General features: G+C 46.0%; 1 long non-coding RNA gene and 1 other non-coding gene across 3 annotated transcripts in view; one reads left to right on the top strand and one right to left on the bottom strand.

Moving 5' to 3' along the window:
• The window catches only part of LOC110741064, a 57,525-nt gene that overhangs the window by 14,228 nt on the left and 22,332 nt on the right, over positions 1-20,965 (top strand). Inside the window, exon 3 of one of the 2 annotated variants that reach the window (XR_002516665.2) lies at positions 2,941-3,512. The exons of the other annotated variant lie outside the window; for it this stretch is intronic. This is a non-coding gene — a long non-coding RNA (uncharacterized LOC110741064). Of the gene's footprint in view, positions 1-2,940; positions 3,513-20,965 lie in introns of those variants that run through there. 2 annotated transcript variants of the gene reach the window in all.
• LOC116270462 lies at positions 16,170-16,327 on the bottom strand. The gene has a single exon (XR_004178493.1). It is a non-coding gene; the product is annotated as a U1 spliceosomal RNA (small nuclear RNA).

Raw genomic sequence — 20,965 nt, 5'->3', positions numbered from 1 at the left:
TTGAAAAAATTGCCTATTTTTTCATGTTTTGGCCAGGGGGGTGTCTCTTATTCCCTTCTTTTTTATTTTCCTTTCAGCTGAGTACACCTTCTCTTTCATTTATTCATGCACTGCATGAAGGATGGAAGCAGGATGAATAAATCACAGAGCACTGCCCCTCTCCCCGCTCAGGGTTTGTGAAGAGAGCTAGAGCAGAATACAGTCCAGGCATTATGTCAACTTTGGGGGGACCTGGGGCAGGTGGCCGATTCTCACAGAGACCCTACTTCCCTTTCCTGTGAAAAATACCACAGCCCAACAGCCACTGGAGAACAGTGTTCTTCTGGAAGCTTCCTCTGGGCAGGAGGAGTCAAAGATCCTGGTCCTCAGGGACACTTGAGACGGGTGTGCCCAAAGCTGTGCACGATGGTTTGGTTTGTTTTGTTTTCCTTTGCCTCAGGAAGAATGTGTTCACAGACCTCAGGACAAATCATTTAAAAAAGTGTCCTGACAGTTGTCATGCTTCATCACTTGATTTAGAGGCAATAGGACAGCCTTATTTTCTTCTAATCTCTGGCGGTTGAGGAGTCTGGCTGGCTGGCAGAAGGCGGAGATTGGCTGAGGGAGTCATAAGTGAGCAGGGGCCTCTGGTGCCTGCAGCGCCCCTCAGAAAGAACGGGTCTCACCGGAAGACCACACTCATCTCCTTCCTGGTTACCCAGTGTGGGGATTTGTTGCTTTGCTGAGTGTGTTTTGTCTACATTCATGGCGCCCCAGAACCGTGTCTGTGTTTCCCACATTCTCTTTCGTGTCTGCCAGAGCAACATTCTCAGCAAACCATCTGAATGCAACTCCTGTAATCACAAAAGTCAATCATTGATGGAAATGAAGACCACGACCCTGATTCCTCAGGTCGGCCCTTTTTAAACCACGTTTTCTCAGAGCTCCAGGAACAACAGGAGTTCTAGGGAGAGGTTTTTTTTTTTTTTTGAGGCAGAGTCTTGCTGTGTCACTCAGGCTGGAGTACAGTGCCTCAATCTTGGCTCACACTGCAACCTCTGCCTCCCGGGTTCAAGCAATTCTTATGCCTCAGCCTCCTGAGTAGCTGGGACTATAGGTGCACACCACTAGGCCCAGCTATTTTTTTTTTTTTTTTTGTATTTTAGTAGAGACGGGGTTTCACCATGTTGCCCAGGGTGGTCTCGAACTCCTGAGCTCAGGCAGTCTGCCTGTCTTGGCCTCCCACAGTGTTAGGATTATAGGCGTGAGCCACTGTGCCCAGCCCCGGGAGTGTTCTTTTTAAAAACATGAATAGATCACGTTAGTCCGCTCATTGCACTTGGGACAACGCTGCACCCTGAGATCGTGACCTGCCAGGCCTGGTGACAGCACCTCTTGGTCTTTGCCTATGGTGGTCTCTGGACCCTTCAGCCTCCTCCATGGTGCCTGCCTCAAAATCTCTTCCTCCACCGTTCACATGTTTAACACCATGTGTCCTTCAGGTTCCAGCTTGAATGTTTGCCCTCAGAAAGGCCTTCCTTGACCCCCCAGATGAGGTCAGTTTCCCCTAAAGCGCACGAGGCCCACACTAAATTACTTAGTTATTTGGTTAATGTGTCTTCCCCACTAAACTGTAAGAGCCACAGGAGAAGGGGCAAGTCTGTTTCGTTTTCAGATGTAGCTCTAGCTTATGGCATATAGTAGGTGTTCAACAAATATGTATTTAATGAAAGAAGGAATGAGAGCATGGCACCGCCTTTCCGTGCTGGAATGGTGTCTGGACTACTTATTTTTTCATTCCCATTCATCAGATGATCAGTCAGCTGTTTAACAGGGCAGATTCAAATAATTTTGAGAGCACACTTTTTAAAAGGGAGGGAAGATTGGGCCTTTGAAAGCACCTTGTTTAGGCCTTCAAAGAACGTAGACTTTTTTTTTTTTTAGATGGAGTCTTGCTGCAACCTCTGCCTCCTGGGTTCAAGCAATTCTCTGCCTCAGCCTCCCGAGCAGCTGGGATTACAGATGCCCGCCACTATGCCCGGCTGATTTTTGTGTTTTTAGTAGAGACTGGGTTTCACCATCTTGGCCAGGCTAGTCTTGAACTCCTGACCTCGTGATCCACCCACCTCGGCCTCCCAAAGTGCTGGGATTACAGGTGTGAGCCGCGGCGCCTGGCCTAAGAATGTAGTCTTTATTTCCCTTCCTGATGTGGGAAATCTGAGCTTCTGATATGTGTGTACCAGGTCTGGATCCTGGATTCTTAGGAGTGACCCGGATGTTCTGGAGGCTGTCCAGGGCCTGGGAGCAGAGACCTCGCTGCCCGTTGCTGAGGCCTGACCTCTTTGTTCAAGCAACCTCTTTGCCAAACTACCTCAGGCTACAGCACCAGGCTCCAAGAAAACCTTAGATCAAGATATTAAGAGAATAGTTCTGATACCTACCTCCCTTTCCTTTGGAAAAAGCCCAACTTTATGGCCCTTTTAGGAAATATGGGAGGGGAAGGCCCATAATGTAACTCGGGCAGGAGTAGGGGGTGGGGGGGGGAGATGGAGGAGAATTCTTAGGGTTTTGGTTCTTGACTCTAAGTCAGTCTGTTTTTGTACTTGTGTCTTTTAAGCTTTTCCACATGTGCCCCAAGGGCCCGTCGGTGAGTGTGTTTTATAAACTGGAAAAATGAATAAAAATAAGACCCAGAAGGGAAACACCAGAAGGAGTGTGAAGGGAAAAGTGTTAGTTCCTCTGTACCTCCCAACTAGGCCTGACCTGCATTTGTGGGGGTCCCAGGGTCAGGCTTATTTGCCTTTGTGGGTAAAATGTGGAGTCTTTGCTCGGAGAAAGCCTGATTAGTTTTTGTACTTGGGCTGCTCCACTCAGCATTAATTAACTTCAGGAAAGTAAAAGGTGATTCTTTTTTATTTGGCTATCTGGCTCCACAAACCTTGTTGGCTTCCTGTCCCATAGGTGCCGGATTGATGGGACCTCAAATGTGTAAAGTCTTGCACAGGAAATCCCCCAGCATGGCCATTCAGAGGCTCTCAACTCCTGCTGGACCCAAACACAAGAAACTAGGAGGCTCAGACCCCGTCTCTCATTTTGCACCTCAGGAAACAGTACCTGAAAACTCCATTTTCTTTTCTTAACGTTCTTCAGCTAAAACAAGAGGGTGTAGGGAAGGGGCTATTTGGAAAAGAAATTCTCTAAATTGCCTGTAAAACTGAGCACAACCCAAGAACCAAATATTTTGAAACAAGCATATTTAGGAAGTTTGAGGACGCTTTAAAATATCTCCAGAAGGTTTGTGTTTACCCTAGCACAATGTCTGTCTTGTGACCCAAAGCTTTATCTTCCAAATCTTATTTGAGCAACTTCATCAATAAAAACATTTTAGAGAATGCACTAACACATATATACTTATTATAACTTTCGTACACATACTTTTGTACTAATATGTTCTGTATTTTTAAAAACATATATCTAAACACAAATTTAAAAATGGATACAGATGAAATAAATCTTTAAAAATAGGGCCGGGTGTGGTGGCTCATGCCTGTAATCCCACCACTTTGGGAGGCCGAGGTGGGTGGATCACCTGAGGTCAGAAGTTCAAGACCAGCCTGGTCAACATGGTGAAAACTCGTCTCTACTAAATATACAAAAAATTAGCTGGGTGTGGTGGTGGGCACCTATAATCCCAGCTACTCGGGAGGCTGAGGCAGGAGAATTGCTTGAACCCAGGAGGCAGACTTTACAGTGAACCGAGATCGTGCCATTGCACACCAGCCTGGGCAACAAGAGCAAAAGTTTGTCTCAAAAAAAAAAAAAAAAAAAAAAAAAAAAGGTTTTATCTATTAACTATCTGAAACCCTTTTTCTTCTCATTAAAATAAATTAATCAAATTTCTAGTGAGAGCAATGGGATTAGATAGGCATGATTATTTTTAAAAATCTTGGTATAATACTTTGTGGCACAGTGAGTCAAAAGCCTGGCTCTGATTTTCAATACTTGGGCGATTATAGCTGAGAAAGATATGTAAGACATATAAATCTAAACAGAAGAAGGGAACTGGACTCTCATTTCTGAATCCTGGCCACTGTGAAGGCACAGGTTTTCATCTGTCACTATGTGCTAAAAGCAACCCAGCAAGTGAGGGTGTCACTGTCAACTGCTCCTTGTCGTAAGATTCCCACCTTTCCCTCGAGACATCTCAGATACCACATGTGACCTTGACCCTGTGTCCCACAGCAGTGGTCACTGAGTGTAAAGCCTTTTCCTTGAGGATTGTGGTAGACAGAATGCCCCCCAAAGGTGACTATGCTTGAATCCCTGGAAACTGAACATGTTACCTTCTATGGCAAAAGGGACTTTGCAGACGTGATTGAGGTTAAAGACCTTAAATTAGAGGGAGTACCCTGCACTATCCAGGTGTCTAATCTAATCCCATGAGACTTCAAATGCAGAGAACCTTCTCTGGCTGGAGTCAAAGAGCTGTGACAAAAGAGGTCGTCGGAGAGATTTGAAGTGTGAGAAAGACCCGACCTACTGTTTCTGGGGAGCCCACCTGGAAAGCATGAGAAGGGACACAGGCAACCTTTGGGAACAAAGACTGCCAGCCACAAGGAAAAGACAACAGTCCTCCAGCCACAAGAAACCGAATTCAGCCAGCAACCTGGACAAGCTAGAAGAACATTCTTCCCCAGAACCTTTAGGAGGAAGTGGGCCTTGCAGATACTCTGATTTTGTCTTTTGAGACACTAAACAGAGGATCCCACTGAGTTCAACTGGCCTATAGAAACTGATATATGTTTGGACTGTTTTAAGCTGCTACGTTTGTGGTAATTTATTCTGGTGGCAACAGAAAATGAAAGTAATTATATATTAGAAAAACTGAAGGTAGAAGCTCTAATTCTGTCTCCCCACACTCCAGTGGTTCATCATGTGCCGCATTCGGGGTGTGGAAATTCCATTTTGAAGACACCATCATCCAGGATTCTAGCCCCAACCTTGGAAAGGTCCTGGAGAGAACTTTTAGCATGTATTTCTGAGCCATTCACACTTAACCCAGAGAGAGAAAGTGTCCTGCCCAAACGCAAAGCAGCAAGGCGGTAGTTCTGGACATAACCTTAACAATTGCCACCAACTCTCTGGATGTCCATCCGTTAGCCCTGTCTAGTCTTTCTGTCTGCATGGCAATGCGGGAGATATGGCGATGAGGGCCAGGATCGCAGAAGTCAGACTATCCATGGCTGGAGCTTCCATTTTAAATGAAATATTCTTGCTTATGGCTTCACGGTATCCTTTCAGATTTTGCATCTGGCTGTACTCCAGATTTTTATGTAGAAACTTCACAGTAGACACGATGGTGGCACAGGTCTGCAGGAAGGATCCTTTCCTACTTACAGAGTGACCCAACGTGGCCGATCCCTTCATTATTTACAACAGCTGGGTGAGTGGAGGCATGATCAACTCCATTTACCCATCAAATAAATGAAATTTCAGAGTGGTTACACAATCTGCTTGAGGTAACAAGGCCAGCAAGCCACAGAGCCAACATACCAGGGTGCCTGGTTCCACAGGAGTCTGGGAAGAGGGCGAGGGAGATGGGCACAGGATGTATCACCAGGATGCTGGGGGAAGAGAGAATGTTGATGTGTGGGGCAGCCTGCATTCTCAAATCAGGAGCACTGGGTGCTGCTGCGTTACAGTGAGTGCAGGAGCCTGCGTTCCGGGCCTCACTCTGCCCAAATATGTCTTGCTCATTTTCACTGCCATATGTCTGCTCGTCCCAGTCTGTTTGAGGTTCCCTCCTGTTCCCTCTCTGCCTCTAAGTCCTTCAAAAAGCCAACTGGAAGTGCCTCTTCCAGGCTTTCCTTAGCCTTTCTTTATTCTGTTGAACTTCTATTATGTTAATTGTTCAAAAGATTAGTTCTGGCACTTACCCTATGCTGCTTTGTATTACTATTGGAAAACAACAGTGGCCCTCTCAACCACATCGAGTGGATGGTACATGCCATGCTTTATACATTCCTGTGGCCCTGCTGTACCTGGCACACACAAAAGGGGATTAAAAAATATGTATATGCTGAATGAAAGAATGGAGAGATGCTGTTGATTTTCTTTGTTCTTTCTTTTTCTCTGATTTCATGTCAAACATAGTTTTCTCCCTTAATAGCAATCATTGTTTGTTTTTTGTGTACAGTGGGAAATGTGAGCCTCCACAGTCTCAGCTGGATGAATAATAGTATATCCACTTCTCCTAAGTCACAAATGTTAAACTGGTTTAAAGGTACGATGTAAAAAAGTCAAGCTCTATTAGGCTTGGCTTGGCCTTGGAAGAACCACAACACCAACATACCAGTTTCATGGTATGTGTGATTTCAGGCTCTGATCCCAAGGTTCCACCACACAGGACCAGCTGAGTTAACATCCTCAGTGGGTAGCCCTGGCCATCCTAGGTTGGCCTTTCCTGTGCTCCCACTGACCAGCAAGCCAAGCCCCATGCCCCCTGCCTGGCATTCAATGCCTGCCAAAGGAACTTTGCAAATACTCCAGCCAACTTGGTCTCCTGGATTTCCTCGCACATGGCATGTTCATTTCCACCTCGGAGCCCACTTAGGTCAGTGCCTTCATCAGAAGCATTTGTTTTCCATCCATCCCTCCCAACTTCAAGCCCTATGTTGCTTTTTAAAAAAACCATTCTTGGAGACTTTGATCTAACTGAGTTTTCCTCTCCCTGATCACTCACAGGTCCCATTGTTTGTCCCACACTTTTTTTTCCATGATGGCCTTTTAAAATTTTTATTATTTATTTAGTTTTTAAATTTTACTTTAATTTCTGGGATACATGTGCAGAAGGTGCAGGTTTTTTATGTTGGTATACATGTGCCATGGTGGTTTGCTGCACCTATCAAACCATCATCTAGTTTTTAAGCCCCGCGTGCATTATGTATTTGTCCTAATGCTCTCCCTCCCCTTGCCTCCAACCCCTCTGTCTTTTTGCATTAAGTGAAAAAGTGTGTATTAAGCACTTATATATGCTCATTCCTCTGTCCAGTGCTTGAGGGGGCTCCAGAGGAACAGGAGTTGCCAGTGATTGATCCACAAGGTGCTGGGTGTGAGTCTTTTCCTTCCTGGCTTTATGTGACCAGCAAACACGCTGTGATCATGGAATTCTACTAGGAAGGGCAATCCTACAGCAGCGTTGGTGCACATGCACAAGGAGACATGTAGAAGGTGCTTCTTGCAGCATTGTTTGTAAAACTATAGAACAACTTGAATGTCCACTGAGAGGAGTAGGGATAAATGAGTTGTAGTGAATTCATACAGTAAAATCCTATAAATAATCCTACATATAAGTTGTGGTAAAGTCATATAGTGAGTTCCTATATAGCAGTTAAGATGAATCAACTGAAGTTACATGTAATAACTCACATAAATCTCAGCAAATATGATGTTGAAAAAGAGTGATCAGCTGTAGAAGCAAAAGTACCATATAATACCATTTATATGAAATTTTAAGACTCACTAAACAATACTCTCTATGGATAAACACATACGGAGTTGCAGTATTAAAATACGCATGGGAATAATATATACCAAGGTTGGTAAATTGTGCCTATGGCCAAGTCCAGCCCACCACCTGCTTTTGTGTGGCTTGTGAGCTGAGAATGGGTTTTACAATTTTAAATAGTTGAAAAAAAATCAAAAGAAGGACACTCTTTTGTGACACCTGAAAATTATATGAAATTCAAATTCCAGTGTGCATAAATAAAATTTGCTGGAACACCACCACACCTGGTCTTTTGCTTATCAACTATGGCTGCCTTTGTACTCCAAGGACAGGGTTGAATACTTGCCACAGACCGTGTGGCCTGCAAAGTTGCAACTACTTACCATCTGGCCCTTTTCAGAAAGTTTTCCAAGTCCTGATCTATATCAAACTTGGGGGAATGGTTGCCTCTGGTAAGGAAAGGAGAGAAATGGAACTGGGGCAGGAGTGCATCAGTTACAACATTTTATCTCTTAAGCTGCTGGTGGGTTATATATTAATACTTACATTTTGGATGTCTAAAGTATTTTGTAGTTTCAAAAAAAAGTGAAGACAAACTTCCCATCTCCTAAAAAACCCTTACTAGGTATTATTATGGTTCCCAGTTCACCGTTAGGTACTATTATAACCTACAGTAGGTATTATTATAACCTAGCCCAGCCCAGGTTGCCAAAGTTCTATCTCCTTCTCCCTCTCTCACTTTCCACGAGGCAGGCAGCCCCAGGCGCACAGGTCAGCAGCTGAGATGAGAAGACATGGCCTTTTTCAATGACATCAGCAGACTGTGCCAGGGAGGATCTGGCTAACTGGACTTGGATCACTGGCCCCTTCCTGCCAGCAGCCCTTCCTCAGATGAGAAAGTTCATGGATGAGGAAGCAAACTTAGAGGGTGCATGGATAGTGAATGCTGGAAGAGGATTAACCTCAAGACCTTCCATCCCAGCACTTCTGGAGCACTGGCCTGCGCTGCTCACCAGGACTCTGCAGGCCAGCTGGGGAGAAGGGACTAAATGCCAAGCTGCTCTGGGATGAACATCTGCCTCCAGGAGACAGTTGTTTAATGAAATTTCCCACCCATGTGATTAGCATCTTCTGAGAGTGAGGTGAGTAAAACAGGACACCGCCATCAACATCACCTCTGACTGCATTGCCTAGACAGTAATAATACCCAAGATTTTTATAGAGCTTTCTGTTTCTCAAAGTCATGCGCACTGATTCACTTAGGAACCTGGCAGGAAGCAAGGCAGTCCTGATTGCCCACGTCATTGAGATGGTAAAAGGTGTATTCTGAGCAACTGCTGAGTTCTTTTACATCCCTGGGATGGCACGGTCATAAAGGCCAGACACCGGGCCTGACTTCAAGGTCACTGTGGCTGCACTACTGAGTGACTGTGGACAAGTCTCACATTCTCTTGAAGACTCAGGAGCCTCCTCTGTAAAGCAGAGATGATAATTACTTCCCACCGCATGGGCGTGTTGTGGGGATTAAATGAGATCATACAAGTGGAATGCTGAGCACCAGTCCAGGAAGGTGAGGGACACACCCTACATGTCACCTACTGGATTGTTGCTGTTTTCAGGGTTCCTGTTACCCAAAGATCCACCTAGAATTCTTCCCCTGAGTGCTGTTCATCTTCGTCAAGTCTCAGCAATGTTTTGGATGGTTCTCCTTTGACATAGCTCTGGTGGTTGTTAATACTAAATGTTTTCCAGCTTACCTATAAGGAAACTGAGTCTTAGGAAGCAATTGTAGGGCTTCTACTTTGTGCATGAGAATGAGTGAAGGCTGGGGAAGCCTGGGATTTGGCCTGATGTTCCAGCATTGGCACCTGCCTGCCTTTTCTCTGTAAACATCCGACCCTAGAATGCTCCACCAAGGAGAGACCATCATTACCAAGCAGCAGTGGCATGGTGTTTATCAAAGCAGGGGTGGTTTCCCTTGCTGCAGCTCTCCATATTCGTGGCAGTTATTCATTTTTGAAGCAGAGGTCACTTTTCTTCCACTGGTGAGGTACTTTGACAAAGACGAAGAAGGGAGACAATGGTAATGATGGTGGGAAGTGGGGATGGGATTGGCATTGGGTTTGAAGGCTAACAGCCCAGATCAAAAAGGCTGACAGTCAGAGGCAAGGGAGGGACTGAGGATAAAGTACTTGCTGTGCTCATGTTGTCTAGGAGTTTGCATTCTCTGGTAGTCAGTGATCAAATGAAGTAGGGAGCTTCGTGTTCAAAAGCAGCACCTACAGGTTCTTTAAAGAGGCTTGCCAGAAGATGAATGCCTTGGCTGGAATTTGTAGGCAGGCTTATTTAAGTTATAAGTGACAGACACTCAACTCAAACTAGTAATAAACAAAAAGGGAATTATTGGCTCATGTAACTGGGAAGTGCAGAGGAACATGGGATATGGGAACAACTGGATCCTGGAAGTGCAGAGGAACATGGGATATGGGAACAGCTGGATCCTGGAAGTACAGAGGAACATGGGATACAGGAACAGCTTGATCCTGGAAGTGCAGAGGAACATGGGATACAGGAACAGCTGGATCCAGGGGTTGGCACCAGGTTATCAGTTTTTTGTTTTTTTTTTTTTTGAGACAGAGTCTTGCTCTGTTGCCCAGGGCAGTGGTGCGATTTTGGCTCACTGCAATCTCTGCCTCCTGGGTTTGTGGGATTCTTCTGCCTCAGCCTCCTGAGTAGCTGGATTACAGGCATGTGCCACCATGCCCTGCTAATTTTTGTATTTTTAGTAAAGACAGGGTTTCACCATGTTGGCCAGGCTGGTCTTAAACTCCTGACTTCAGGTGATCCGCCCTCCTTGGCCTCCCAAAGTGCTGGGATTATAGGTGTGCGCCACTGCGCCCGGCCCAGGTTGTCAGGGTTCTATCTCCCTCTCCGTCTCTCACTTTCCATGAGGCAGGAAGCCCCAGGCTCACAGGCCAGCAGCTGAGATAAGAAGACATGTCCTTTTTCAATGACATCAGCAGACTGTACTGGGGAGGGTTTGGCTAACTGGGCCTGGATCATTGGCCCGTCCCTGCCAGCAGCTCTTCCTCAGGAGAGGAGCTATCTACTATGTAGCACAGGGCAGGACCAGCCTCGGTTCCTCCCTGTCCACCTAGTCATGAAAATGAGGATGGTTTTTGTGGTTAGCATCTTCCCTCTTAACTTGCCTCAGCATCGTCGGCAAAAACTAGAAAATATAAGTGTGTGTATTTTTAGCTGTTTTTAAATTTGTAAAACTGGAAACTGTTAAGATATTTACTTAGAACAAGAAAACCTACCGTGTCCTGTGTGAAGTTCACTTAAGCTGACTCACAGTTACTCCTCGAGCCCTGATTGTCCTGCAGTCTCCTTTCTGCTGAGTTGGGGTGAGTTCTAACTTCAATTTTGCCTGTGAATATAAACCAAGTCTGACCTCCCGTCTCCAGTACATCAAGGCTATGCTCACAGGGACCTAGAAAATATTATATATGGTCCCCTAGAGGCCAAACCCAAGTTCTCTGGGGACAGAGAAGCCCTTTGGGTCGTTCCAGGGAAAAGCTCTGGCCACCCTGAAGTAAATTTTCTCCCTTCCTTTCCTTTCAGTGGAGGAGGAAGCTTGTCCTTCGCATAAACATGAAAAATACTAAATGTGGGCTTTTTGGATGTTTTCATTTATGAAGTAGAGTCTATATATTTGGCTCAAGTCTTGCCGGCTGCCCTATTTTCATGGTCCCAGGATCAATATGAGGTTAGTCCATTTGTCTTCTGGAAAAATGTTGTGGCTGGGCTAGGTGGCTCACGCCTGTGATCCCAGCACTTTGGGAGACCAAGGCGGGTGGATTACTTGAGCTCAGGAGTTTGAGACCGGCCTGGGCAATGTGGGGACACTCTGACTCTACAAGAAATAGAAAAATTAGGCATAATGGCACATACATTGTGGTCCTAGCTGCTTGGGAGGCTGAGCAGGGAGGATTGCTTGAGGCCGGGAGGTTGAGGCTGTAGTGAGCAATGATTGTGCTACTGCACTCCAGCCTGTGCGACAGAGTGAGACCCTGTCTCCAAAAAATAATAATAATAAAAATTAAAATTAAAAAGAAAAGAAAAGAAAAGAAAAATGTCTTGCAGAATCTTTGTGTGATCTTGCTTTGAGGCTATTAGAAAGTTCTTTCATGCCCTTACTCTGTGCTTGGCTGGAAGTCTTTCCCCCTAATTGTGGCACCTCCACCTTGAGTCACCTTGGAGTAGGTGGGAAGTGTTTTCCCTTTACAGGTTGGCCACACAACTGCCTCATCTCCTGCACAAGGGCCACCACAGCTCATAGCTCTCCCCTTTTCTTTCCTTCTCTTCTCTTCTCTTCTCTTCTCTTCTCTTCTCTTCTCTTCTCTTCTCTTCTCTTTTCCTCTCCTCTCCTCTCCCCTCCCCTCCCCTCCCCTCTCCTCTCCTCTCTTCTTCTTTTCTTTTCTTTTTGAGGTGGAGTCTCACTCTGTGGCCCAGGCTGGAATGCAGTGGCACAATCTCAGCTCATTGCAACTTCCGACTCCTGGGTTCAAGTGATTTTCCTGCCTCAGCCTCCCTAGTAGCTGGATTACAGGCATGCGCCACCATGCCCAGTTAATTTTGTTTTTTTTTAGTAGAGATGGGGTTTTGCCATGTTGGTTAGGCTGGTCTCTAACTCCTGACCTCAAGTGATCCATCTGCCTCGGCCTCCCAAAGTGCTAGGATTACAGGTGTGAGTCACCATGCCTGGCCCAGGTTGTTGGGGTCCTCTCTCCTTCTCCCTCTATCACTTTCCATGAGGCAGGCAGCCCCAGGCTCATAGGCCAGCAGCTGAGATGAGAAGACATAGCCTTCTTCAATGACATCAGCAGACTGTACCAGGGAGGATGTGGCTAACTGGGTCTGAGTCACTGGCCCCTCCTTGCCAGCAGCCCTTCTCAGGAGAGGAGCTGTCTACTGTGCAGCACAGGGCACAGGTCCTCTCTGTCCAAGGATTTAGTTGGCTTCAGGGAAGGCCCTTATGAGGACCAGAAAATGGAAATGAAGAGGTCAACTTCACCAGCACCAGCCACCTGTCCAGAATGTCTCAGCTCGTGTTTCTTCCTTTAAGGTTCAGAAGGGTAAAAGGGGGCCACCAAATCTTGTTAGGAGGGTCTGTCATTCTTTGCTGTTACTAGCCACTTCTCTGGAACACTTGTGTCCCTGTATTAGTTAGATGCTTGCAGTTTAAGGGGACTTTGGCATAATCCCATTGCTTTAGGTGATAGGGGATTATTGGAAGTACACACCAGGAGGTGAGGAAGAACAGTAAATCTTCTCAGCAGTCACAGCTGGGCTTCACTGAGAACTGGGGTATCGTCCATGGCCATATGGGATTGGACAGGAGTTTGTGTAATCTAGTAAATAAAACCCCATGTTCCATAATCAAAATGCTTGGGTTCAGATTGCAACTCTGCCCTTTACCGCTGTGTCACCTCTCTAGCCTCAGTTTCCTGCCATCTATACCATGGTGACAATAATAGCACTGACCATGTGGAGTCCTTGTCAAGGTTCGGTGAGATCCTGTGCACAAGGACCCAACAGTGCCAGGCACAAAGTTATGCACAATGAGTATTGTTGTCAACTGTGGCTCCATGGACACTGTTATTGGGAATACTTGTTACTAGCAGGGGCTTTGCCACTTTTTGTCCACTCTGGTGTTGGGGAGTTGGTGTGCTGGGTACTCTTTTCTGTTCTGCCACATGTACCATTACTCTTTGATGACAGCTCCCCATGTCTCAGTCAGATGTCCCAACAGAAGATCTGATTGGCTCTGCCAGGTGTTATCTAGTTTTGGGCAGCACTACTGGGCACACGGGGCCCTAGTGTTCACACTGGCCCACCTTTTTGGTCTCTTTGCAGCCTATGAATTACCCCCTTGTTTGGTGGATTATGGCCAGAACAATCTATAACTAAGAATCCCCTCAGACTCTGGGCAGAAAGGCATCTTGCAGAGCCGTTCCAATGTGACACCTCTAGAGTGTCATCCCCTAGAATATCACCTTGGAAAGGCTCTGCCAGATGCCTTGTCAACCATGGTGGACCCTGTTAACCATTGTGGGCTAGCCAGGGTTTTATGGAGATACCTGTGCTCTGCTAGTGAGGGCCCCAACCCATCTCACCCCATGTGGATCCCTCCCTGATTCTGCTGGGATTCCTTCTCACTTTTCCTCTCACATGTTCTCAGCCTTGAGCAACAATGAGATGTCTGTATTGGAAGCTAGAAATGTTGAGTTTTGAAGCAAATTCTTTGGGGAGGGGAGTCCCCTCATAGCAATGCCTCTGGAGTAAGGGGATAAAGACAGAAGGATGGCTGACAGGTTCCCTAGGGAACCCCAGTTCTCTTAACTGAGTGGTTTTCCCCAAGATGGCCCTTCCCTCACGGGAGTAAACGGGGTGCCTGGCATAGCTGGAGAAGTCTGCTGGTTCTCCCACTGACTAGTGAGGGAGCAGAGAGGGCAGCTGTGCACAGGTTTCTGGACTGGTCTCTTGGAGACCCTTTTGGAGGCTGCCTCTGGAAGACTCACTCCTAGGCTCTCAGAAGATCTGAGGTAGGCTGTTAGCTGAAGCTCCAGAATCCCCTTTCTTTTATTTCTTCAGCAAAGTCCCAGCCTGTTGACCTTTGGGTCCCGGTGCTGAGCCCAGCTCTAGATTTATCTACCCCGCTGGGGCCAAATGCCTGACTTGTTAGCCATGCCGAATGGTTTTATTTGTTTCTGTTGTGCATTTTTATCATTTTTGTTCATGTGTCTGGAGGCTTTCCTTAGAAAATGATGGATGCGTTTTCATAAATCAAAACATAAATGAGAAAGTATATAAAGGCAAAAAATAGACCCAAGACTGGAATTTGCCACTAGGAGCTGCTAGCTATTTCCCAGGGAGAATGTACTTTTTGATTTTACAATGTCAGATCCTGACTTATTTCACAGAGTACAATTTTCAGAGCACTTCCTAATACTACTGGCCACAGTAATAATGATGACAATCTCAACCGTGCCTGGTATGGTGCTGAATGCTTTTGATACATTATCACACTTAATTCTTACAACAGTCTGAGGAGCCATGTTCTTTCACTATCCCCATTGTAAAGATGAGTAAAGAGAGGTCCAAATGATTTTGTTACTTAACCAAGTTCCCATCTTTGGTAAAAAATGGGATTAAAATGCAGATTTCTCATGTTCTCAATGGATGAATACCTCAGACTCCCTTTTCAGTGCTTGCCGGAGGTGTGTAAGGGTGCTGGGTTGTGGCTTCCCCTGCTAGCTCTGCTGGAAAGCAGGTGGCTGGGAGTGGTAGGGGCAGCTTTTAGTTGGAGGGGCTCTTGAGACTCTGTCCTCATCAGCTCTGTTCACAGAGTGCCCCTGAGCAGAACACTAGCCTTGCTGGGCGGCACATTAGCTCAGTGTCCCATGACTGTCTCACCACGATGCCTTAGACAATGTTGCTATCACCACTAGCAGGAACCTGCCCCCTCCACTCTGCCACTTTCCTGTTTCATCACCCTTGAGCTATGGTTCCCTCTTCCAGAGGGTGTCCTGTAGGACCTAGCCACAGGGTAGGAGTCTGATACAAACCAGAAGGCAACTGGTGAGAATTCCACATGCTTCCTTTATTAGTCACAAATCCACTGGTTGTACGTGGTAGATCTTTCACTGGGACCAGTTTAAGAAGAAAGGAGGGCTGGGTGTTTATTGATTCATGTGATCAGAGCGTAAAACGTTTTTTCCTTTTTTTTTTCTTTCCTCTTAGGGAAAATCCTAGTTTCCCTGTTCAGTCCCATGCCAATCCTTGGGCCAATCAGAGGGATGGGGAAACTGTCCAGTTCAGTTCATGAGCCCTCTTCTCTGGCAGAAGGATGGGTAACTGTGATTTTTTTGTGCTAGAACCACAAAATCAGAGTTGGGGGCAAGATGCTCACAAAAGAGGAGGCTGCTGTTCTTGTAGACAGTTTGGTAAATGTCTAGGACATTTTCTATTGCTTTTCTTCTATTCTATGCCTCCCTTCTTTGTCTGGGATATCACACACCTGGTCTGAGTCAAGGTGCTGACATAAGTCTCTGGTGAACTTTTGAAGAGTCCCACTCCTTGTTCTTTCCAGGGTGCCCCATCCCATCTTAGGGCTTCTGAGCTCAGATCCTGTCCTTTGCTCAGGCTTGGAGACCTCAAGTGATGTCACTAGGAAATATTCAGGATTGTAGATGGGCTTTAAGCCCACAGAGTTTCTAACTGGCCACGTTTAGAATTTTCCATTCAGCAGGACTTTTCCTCTGTGAACATCTGGTAGGACCCAAATCCTATCCCAATTTTGTGTTCTTTTTCAGACCTTCTGAACACTAAAAACATCTGTAGTTTTGCAAAACGTTCTTTCACAATTTTATGATTGTAAATAGGCTAATTAGCCCAATCACTTGTTATTTCATCATCTGCGTGGCGCCACCTGGCCCTGGAGTATGTATCCCTCTGAGTACTAGGCAACGAGCAGGGCAGATGACCACCCTGATGAGACTTTGAATTAGGAATCTCATGACCCTGCCTTGGAACTCTGGCAGGGAAGTCCTCTCCTTCTTGATAGGAAAGGATGAAGATTTGGGCACTTTCTAAAACAAATTATTATTATTATTATTTTTTAAGCACGAATGCAGTGCCCTACTACTACAAATTATGCAGTCAGGTTTCCCACATTTGGGGAAATCGCAAGGGCCAGCACATCTAGGGTGCAATGGATAAGCCTCATCCTTGGAAAACTACCTTCGTGGTCATGGTATCTCCCCTGCCAGTAAGTATATCTAAGAAAAATATTTTTTAAATTACTTAAAAAAGAAAACAAACAAATTTCTGGTAACTACCATGTAACTCCATAGTAAACAATTCTCTCTCTGCTTCCTACCAGGTGACCCCGGTACCCAGTAGTCTATCAGGTACTCAGTTCTGCCCATGAAGCAGTTCGGAACTTTGCTAGGTTCCTTCTTGTAGTGTTCCAATCTGTCTTTCGCACTTGATCTTGTCTCTTCAGAGATGTCATAAACTTATGGATGGGAAGCCTATCTCCTATTTCTCTGTTAGGCATATGGTAGGCATTGATAAGTCTTCCTTGGCTAGGGAGCTATAATTGTAACTGTGTGTGTGTGTGTGTGTGTGTGTGTGTGTGTGTGTGTGTTTTGGGGTGGGGACAGGGTTGGCAACTACATGCAAATACTCTGAGATCCCTCTAGCCCTGATCTCTTGGGAATACCTAAATCACATGTTTAATTTTTGGGTGAGGTGCTGTTTCCTAACTTTGCTGATTTCTAACTGCCCCTTTCCTGTAATTGCTGGGTCAATGCAAATTCTCGGCTTCGCGTTTGAAATGCCACTGCTTTCCATCACAGTGATGAATTTACATGGGACAAACCTGAGGCCAAACAGTTCTGGCTCTTACTCAGAGCCTTCTTACCAGTCACCTCCCAAAGTAAAAGAATAGTAACATACCTGACCTGTTCTTCTGGCTTCTCTAAAGCCAAATTCCAGCCTTGGTTATGTTTCTGTTCATTTGGAAAATATCTGTACGAAATGTAAGTGCATGTCATGGAGGAGGCAGTGGGGAGTGAGTGAAGTGAGTCGGAAGGAAGGAGGAGAGCTCTCTCCCCCTGACCCTGCCGCCGCCTGCTTTCTTCCAATGAGTCTGAATGGATTTTTGGGATCTGATGTGGCCGCATGAAGACGTGTCTCTGAAAAAGCAAAATGTCAGTGTTTTGAGGCCTTTCCGTTGGGGAGGGACGGAACACGGTGGTCACTGGTTGTTCTCCTTAGGCCAGACAGGAGGAAAGGGAAGTATGTGTGAGTCTCTGATAATTCTCTTCTCTTTCTTTCCCTCACTTTTGTTCTTCAATAAATCATTCAGGACAATCTGCTTCTCCTTAGTGGTGTGTTTTCCTAGGGTTCAGCCTTTGTTTGAAATTCTAGAACAACAGAGTTGCAGTAAATATGGTCAACCTACGTGTAATTACGCTGGTATGTCAACTTTGCCCCGCAGAGTTGGGTCTGCTCTGGTTAACCAGAGGCCCCCCTGACTCAGAAACAAGACCTCCTGCAGGACCCTGTGGAGGGCCGACCCCAAGCCCTGTGTCTGAAGGGGGTAAGAGAGCCCATAATTACGCTCATTGTTTAGGTCGGAACACAGGAGGGTTTACATTAAAGACCTCAGCTGGCACACACAGCATGCCTATGGAAAAAATGAACTGCTCTCCTCCGCCCGCTTCCCGGTCCCAGCGTTGCCTGTCCAAGGGCTTTGGGTTTCACAGACGCCTTCTGTGACTCCACTTTCTGACCACTCCTGATTAGAAGCTTGGCTTCCCCCAGTTCTAAGAGGCGTCTCAATCCAGAGGTTTGGAAACTGAGCCTTTCAAGAATCACAGCATGTAGGTCTTGGGAAGGACCTAGAGATGATGCTCTAAGTGGGTGTCTCTTAAACTTTAATGCTCACAGGAATCACTTGGAGTTCTTGTTAAAATGCAGATCTAAATGTGGTAGTCTTGAGGTGGGGCTGGAAAGTCTGCATTTCCAGAAAGCACCCTGGTAATGCCCTGTGCTGGTTGTTGGACCCCACTTGGAACATCAAGATTCTAAGCTAAGCCTTTGGTTTCACAAAGAATAAAAGGGAAACCCGGAGACCCGGAAGAGCTTGTTGGGGCAGAGTAAGGACTTGAGTCTTCCTCTTGTCATGGTGTTTCCCTGGCCCTGCACAGATGCTCCTGGCAGGGATGGTGTGTGTCTTAGCAGAGATGGTGGTCCCTTCTGGAACCACACCTAGAATCCAGGAGCAGGTGGCTTTTCCCCAGATGCTCTGGAGTGGATTGGATCCCCAGAGATCTTGATGTGAGCCCGCAGGCTTCAGCAGTCGAGAAACTGGGTGATAGTAGACCACCTACTATAAGATCCTGCCTGGAATCTTCAGTGGGTGCAGGTGAAAGGGGGGTCTGTTGAACATGCTGTGTATTGAGAGATGTGTACGTCACCAAACCCCAGGCTACTGATGTGGCTTTTTGGATAGGCAAGTGAGATTTGGAGGGGATAATATATGGCATCATGATAGAGAGGAATGGATGTTTTTAGTAGAAATCAAGGATCAGGTTGGGTGCGGTGGCTCAGGTCTGTAATCCTACCACTTTGGGAGGCCAAGGCGGTTGGATCATCTGAGGTCAGGAGTTCGAAACCAGCTTGGCAAACATGGTGAAACCCCCACTCTACTAAAAATACAAAAAATAGTCGGGCGTGGTGGCGTGTGCCTCTAATCCCAGTTACTAGGGGGTGCTGCGGCAGGAGAATTGCTTGAACCTGGGAGGCTGAGGTTGCAGTGAGCTGAAATTACATCACGCACTCCAGCCTGGTGACAGAGTGGAGATCATCTCAAAAAAAAAAAAAAAAAAAAAAAAAAAAGGAAATCAGAAAACACAGGCTCTTTCCAACACTTAGATCTGACACCTTCTAGGACTCCTCATTATAGTCTCATATGTTGTCTGCTTGAACCCAGGTACTGGGGCACTTGCTCTTTGAAGTTTGTTTCCACTCTAAATTTCAAATTGTGGATATTATCCCTTTCTCTCTCTACTTCTCTTGCTCTTCTGTCTTTTTCTATTTTTATCTGTGTTGTGGCACTTTGGTGTTATAAATACAGTTGTGTACTGAAGAATTGACCAAAAGACGGGTCTGGCCTTTGCCCTTGGCTCCTGCGAGACAATCTCTAGGCCCCTGAAGTGTCCAACCTGATGTCTTGGTTTATCTGGGGGCTTTGGCAACTGGACAGTCCAATAGTGCATTTCATAATCCGGGCTTTGGGACCCACCATATCAGTTCTAACCTCCATGGGAACTAGAGGCATAAGATATTGACCTGAGCCTCCACTGAGGGCTGGAGACTTAAAATCAACCATGTGGACATTATGTGACTAAGCCCCAAGGAAAACTCTGTACACTAAAGGCTTGGGTGAGCTTCCTTTGTTGACAATACTCTGTGTGCATCATCTCACATTGTGGCCAGGAGGAGGCAACACCATCCACGACTCCATGGGGAGAGGAAACTCAGAAGCTTTGCCTTTAGACACCTCCTGGATTCCGCCCTATGTGTCTCTTCTCTTTGCAGATTTAAATTTGTATCCTTTTGCTATAATAAAATCACAAGCATGGCTCCTTCCAGAGTTCCCTGAGTCATTCTAGTGAATTATCAAACCTGAGGGTACTTGTGGTGAACCCCCCAAATTAGTAGCCAGCTGGCGTGTCATGAGGATGGCATGGATACCCCCAAACTTGCAGTTAGTGTCTGAAGTGAGGGAAGCCTTGTGAGGACTCTCCTTTCAAACTTTGTAGTTGGCTGAACTCTTAACAACAGCAGTGCATCAATTTAGCAAGTATTCTGGGAAAAACAAAGAAATATGTCAACTCCTTTAACCAAATCCTGCCTGGTTGTAGAGTGGATTGAAGAGTCTAGGCTAGAGTCTAGTAGATTAAAAGCCTGAACTTTGCAGAAAGACAGCCCCACAGATGGAGCTGGACCTTACTACTTTCTGGTTGAGGTGGGCATGTTACTTAAATCCCCGAGCCTCAGTTTCCCCATCTGTAAAACATACTTACCTCAAAGGTGTGTTGAGAGGGTGACATGAAATCAGATATGTAAAGCACAGGGCATACAGGAGCATTCCGCACATGGTCACTGTTGTGGTTACTGTTATCATTATTGCTGTTGGTGTGATTTCCGTGTTTACTTACTGATATACGAATTACTATTTTGCCTTGTTCAGAATAGTACTTGACTGACTCAGACAGATGGAAGTAAGATAACTGATACAATAAACTGCCAAGAAGTAGGAAATAAGTATTGGGTAATTGGCAGTGGCTGCTGAGGGAGAAGTGGGGGTCCTCTCTCAGGGTCTCTGGGAGGCTGGGTCTGGCTAAGGGAAAGGTTGCAAGATTGAACTTGGCTAAGATTGGGAGAGCTACCACTTAGGACATGATGACATGTCTTTATATCAGAAGTAGGGGTAATCATGTAGGGGCCAAAAGGTGAGGAGAACAGCAGCTGGCCTGGCCTGGAGGAATTAAGAGCCAGGCCCTGCGTCTCTGGACTAACCCATCCATCTTTATGTCTTCCATAGATTTCTGTTTGGTAAGCAGAGTGGTCATTAATAGAGGTGTGCACTGTGCCATAAAGAGCTAGGGGAGAGAGGAAAGGTGGCATTTGGTTTTGGGAACCTTCCATCTCCCTATCCTTTCCCTTCATTTTGTCATCTCGGGTATTGCCAAGTCTCTCCAGAGGCTCATTTCCATTTTCTGCTGATTCATGACTTGAGAACTAAGATATTTACCAAGAAAGGTTCTTGACATTGCCCTTCCAAGATTTATATTTTAATGAGCGGGAGGAGTCTCTTTATGAGCCAAAAGAATAAAACTG

This window comes from Papio anubis, chromosome 14 (genome assembly GCF_008728515.1).
Source record: "Papio anubis isolate 15944 chromosome 14, Panubis1.0, whole genome shotgun sequence".
Lineage (NCBI taxonomy): Eukaryota > Metazoa > Chordata > Mammalia > Primates > Cercopithecidae > Papio > Papio anubis.
Note: the sequence above shows the minus strand (reverse complement) of the source record. Positions and strands in the feature narration are given on the sequence as shown.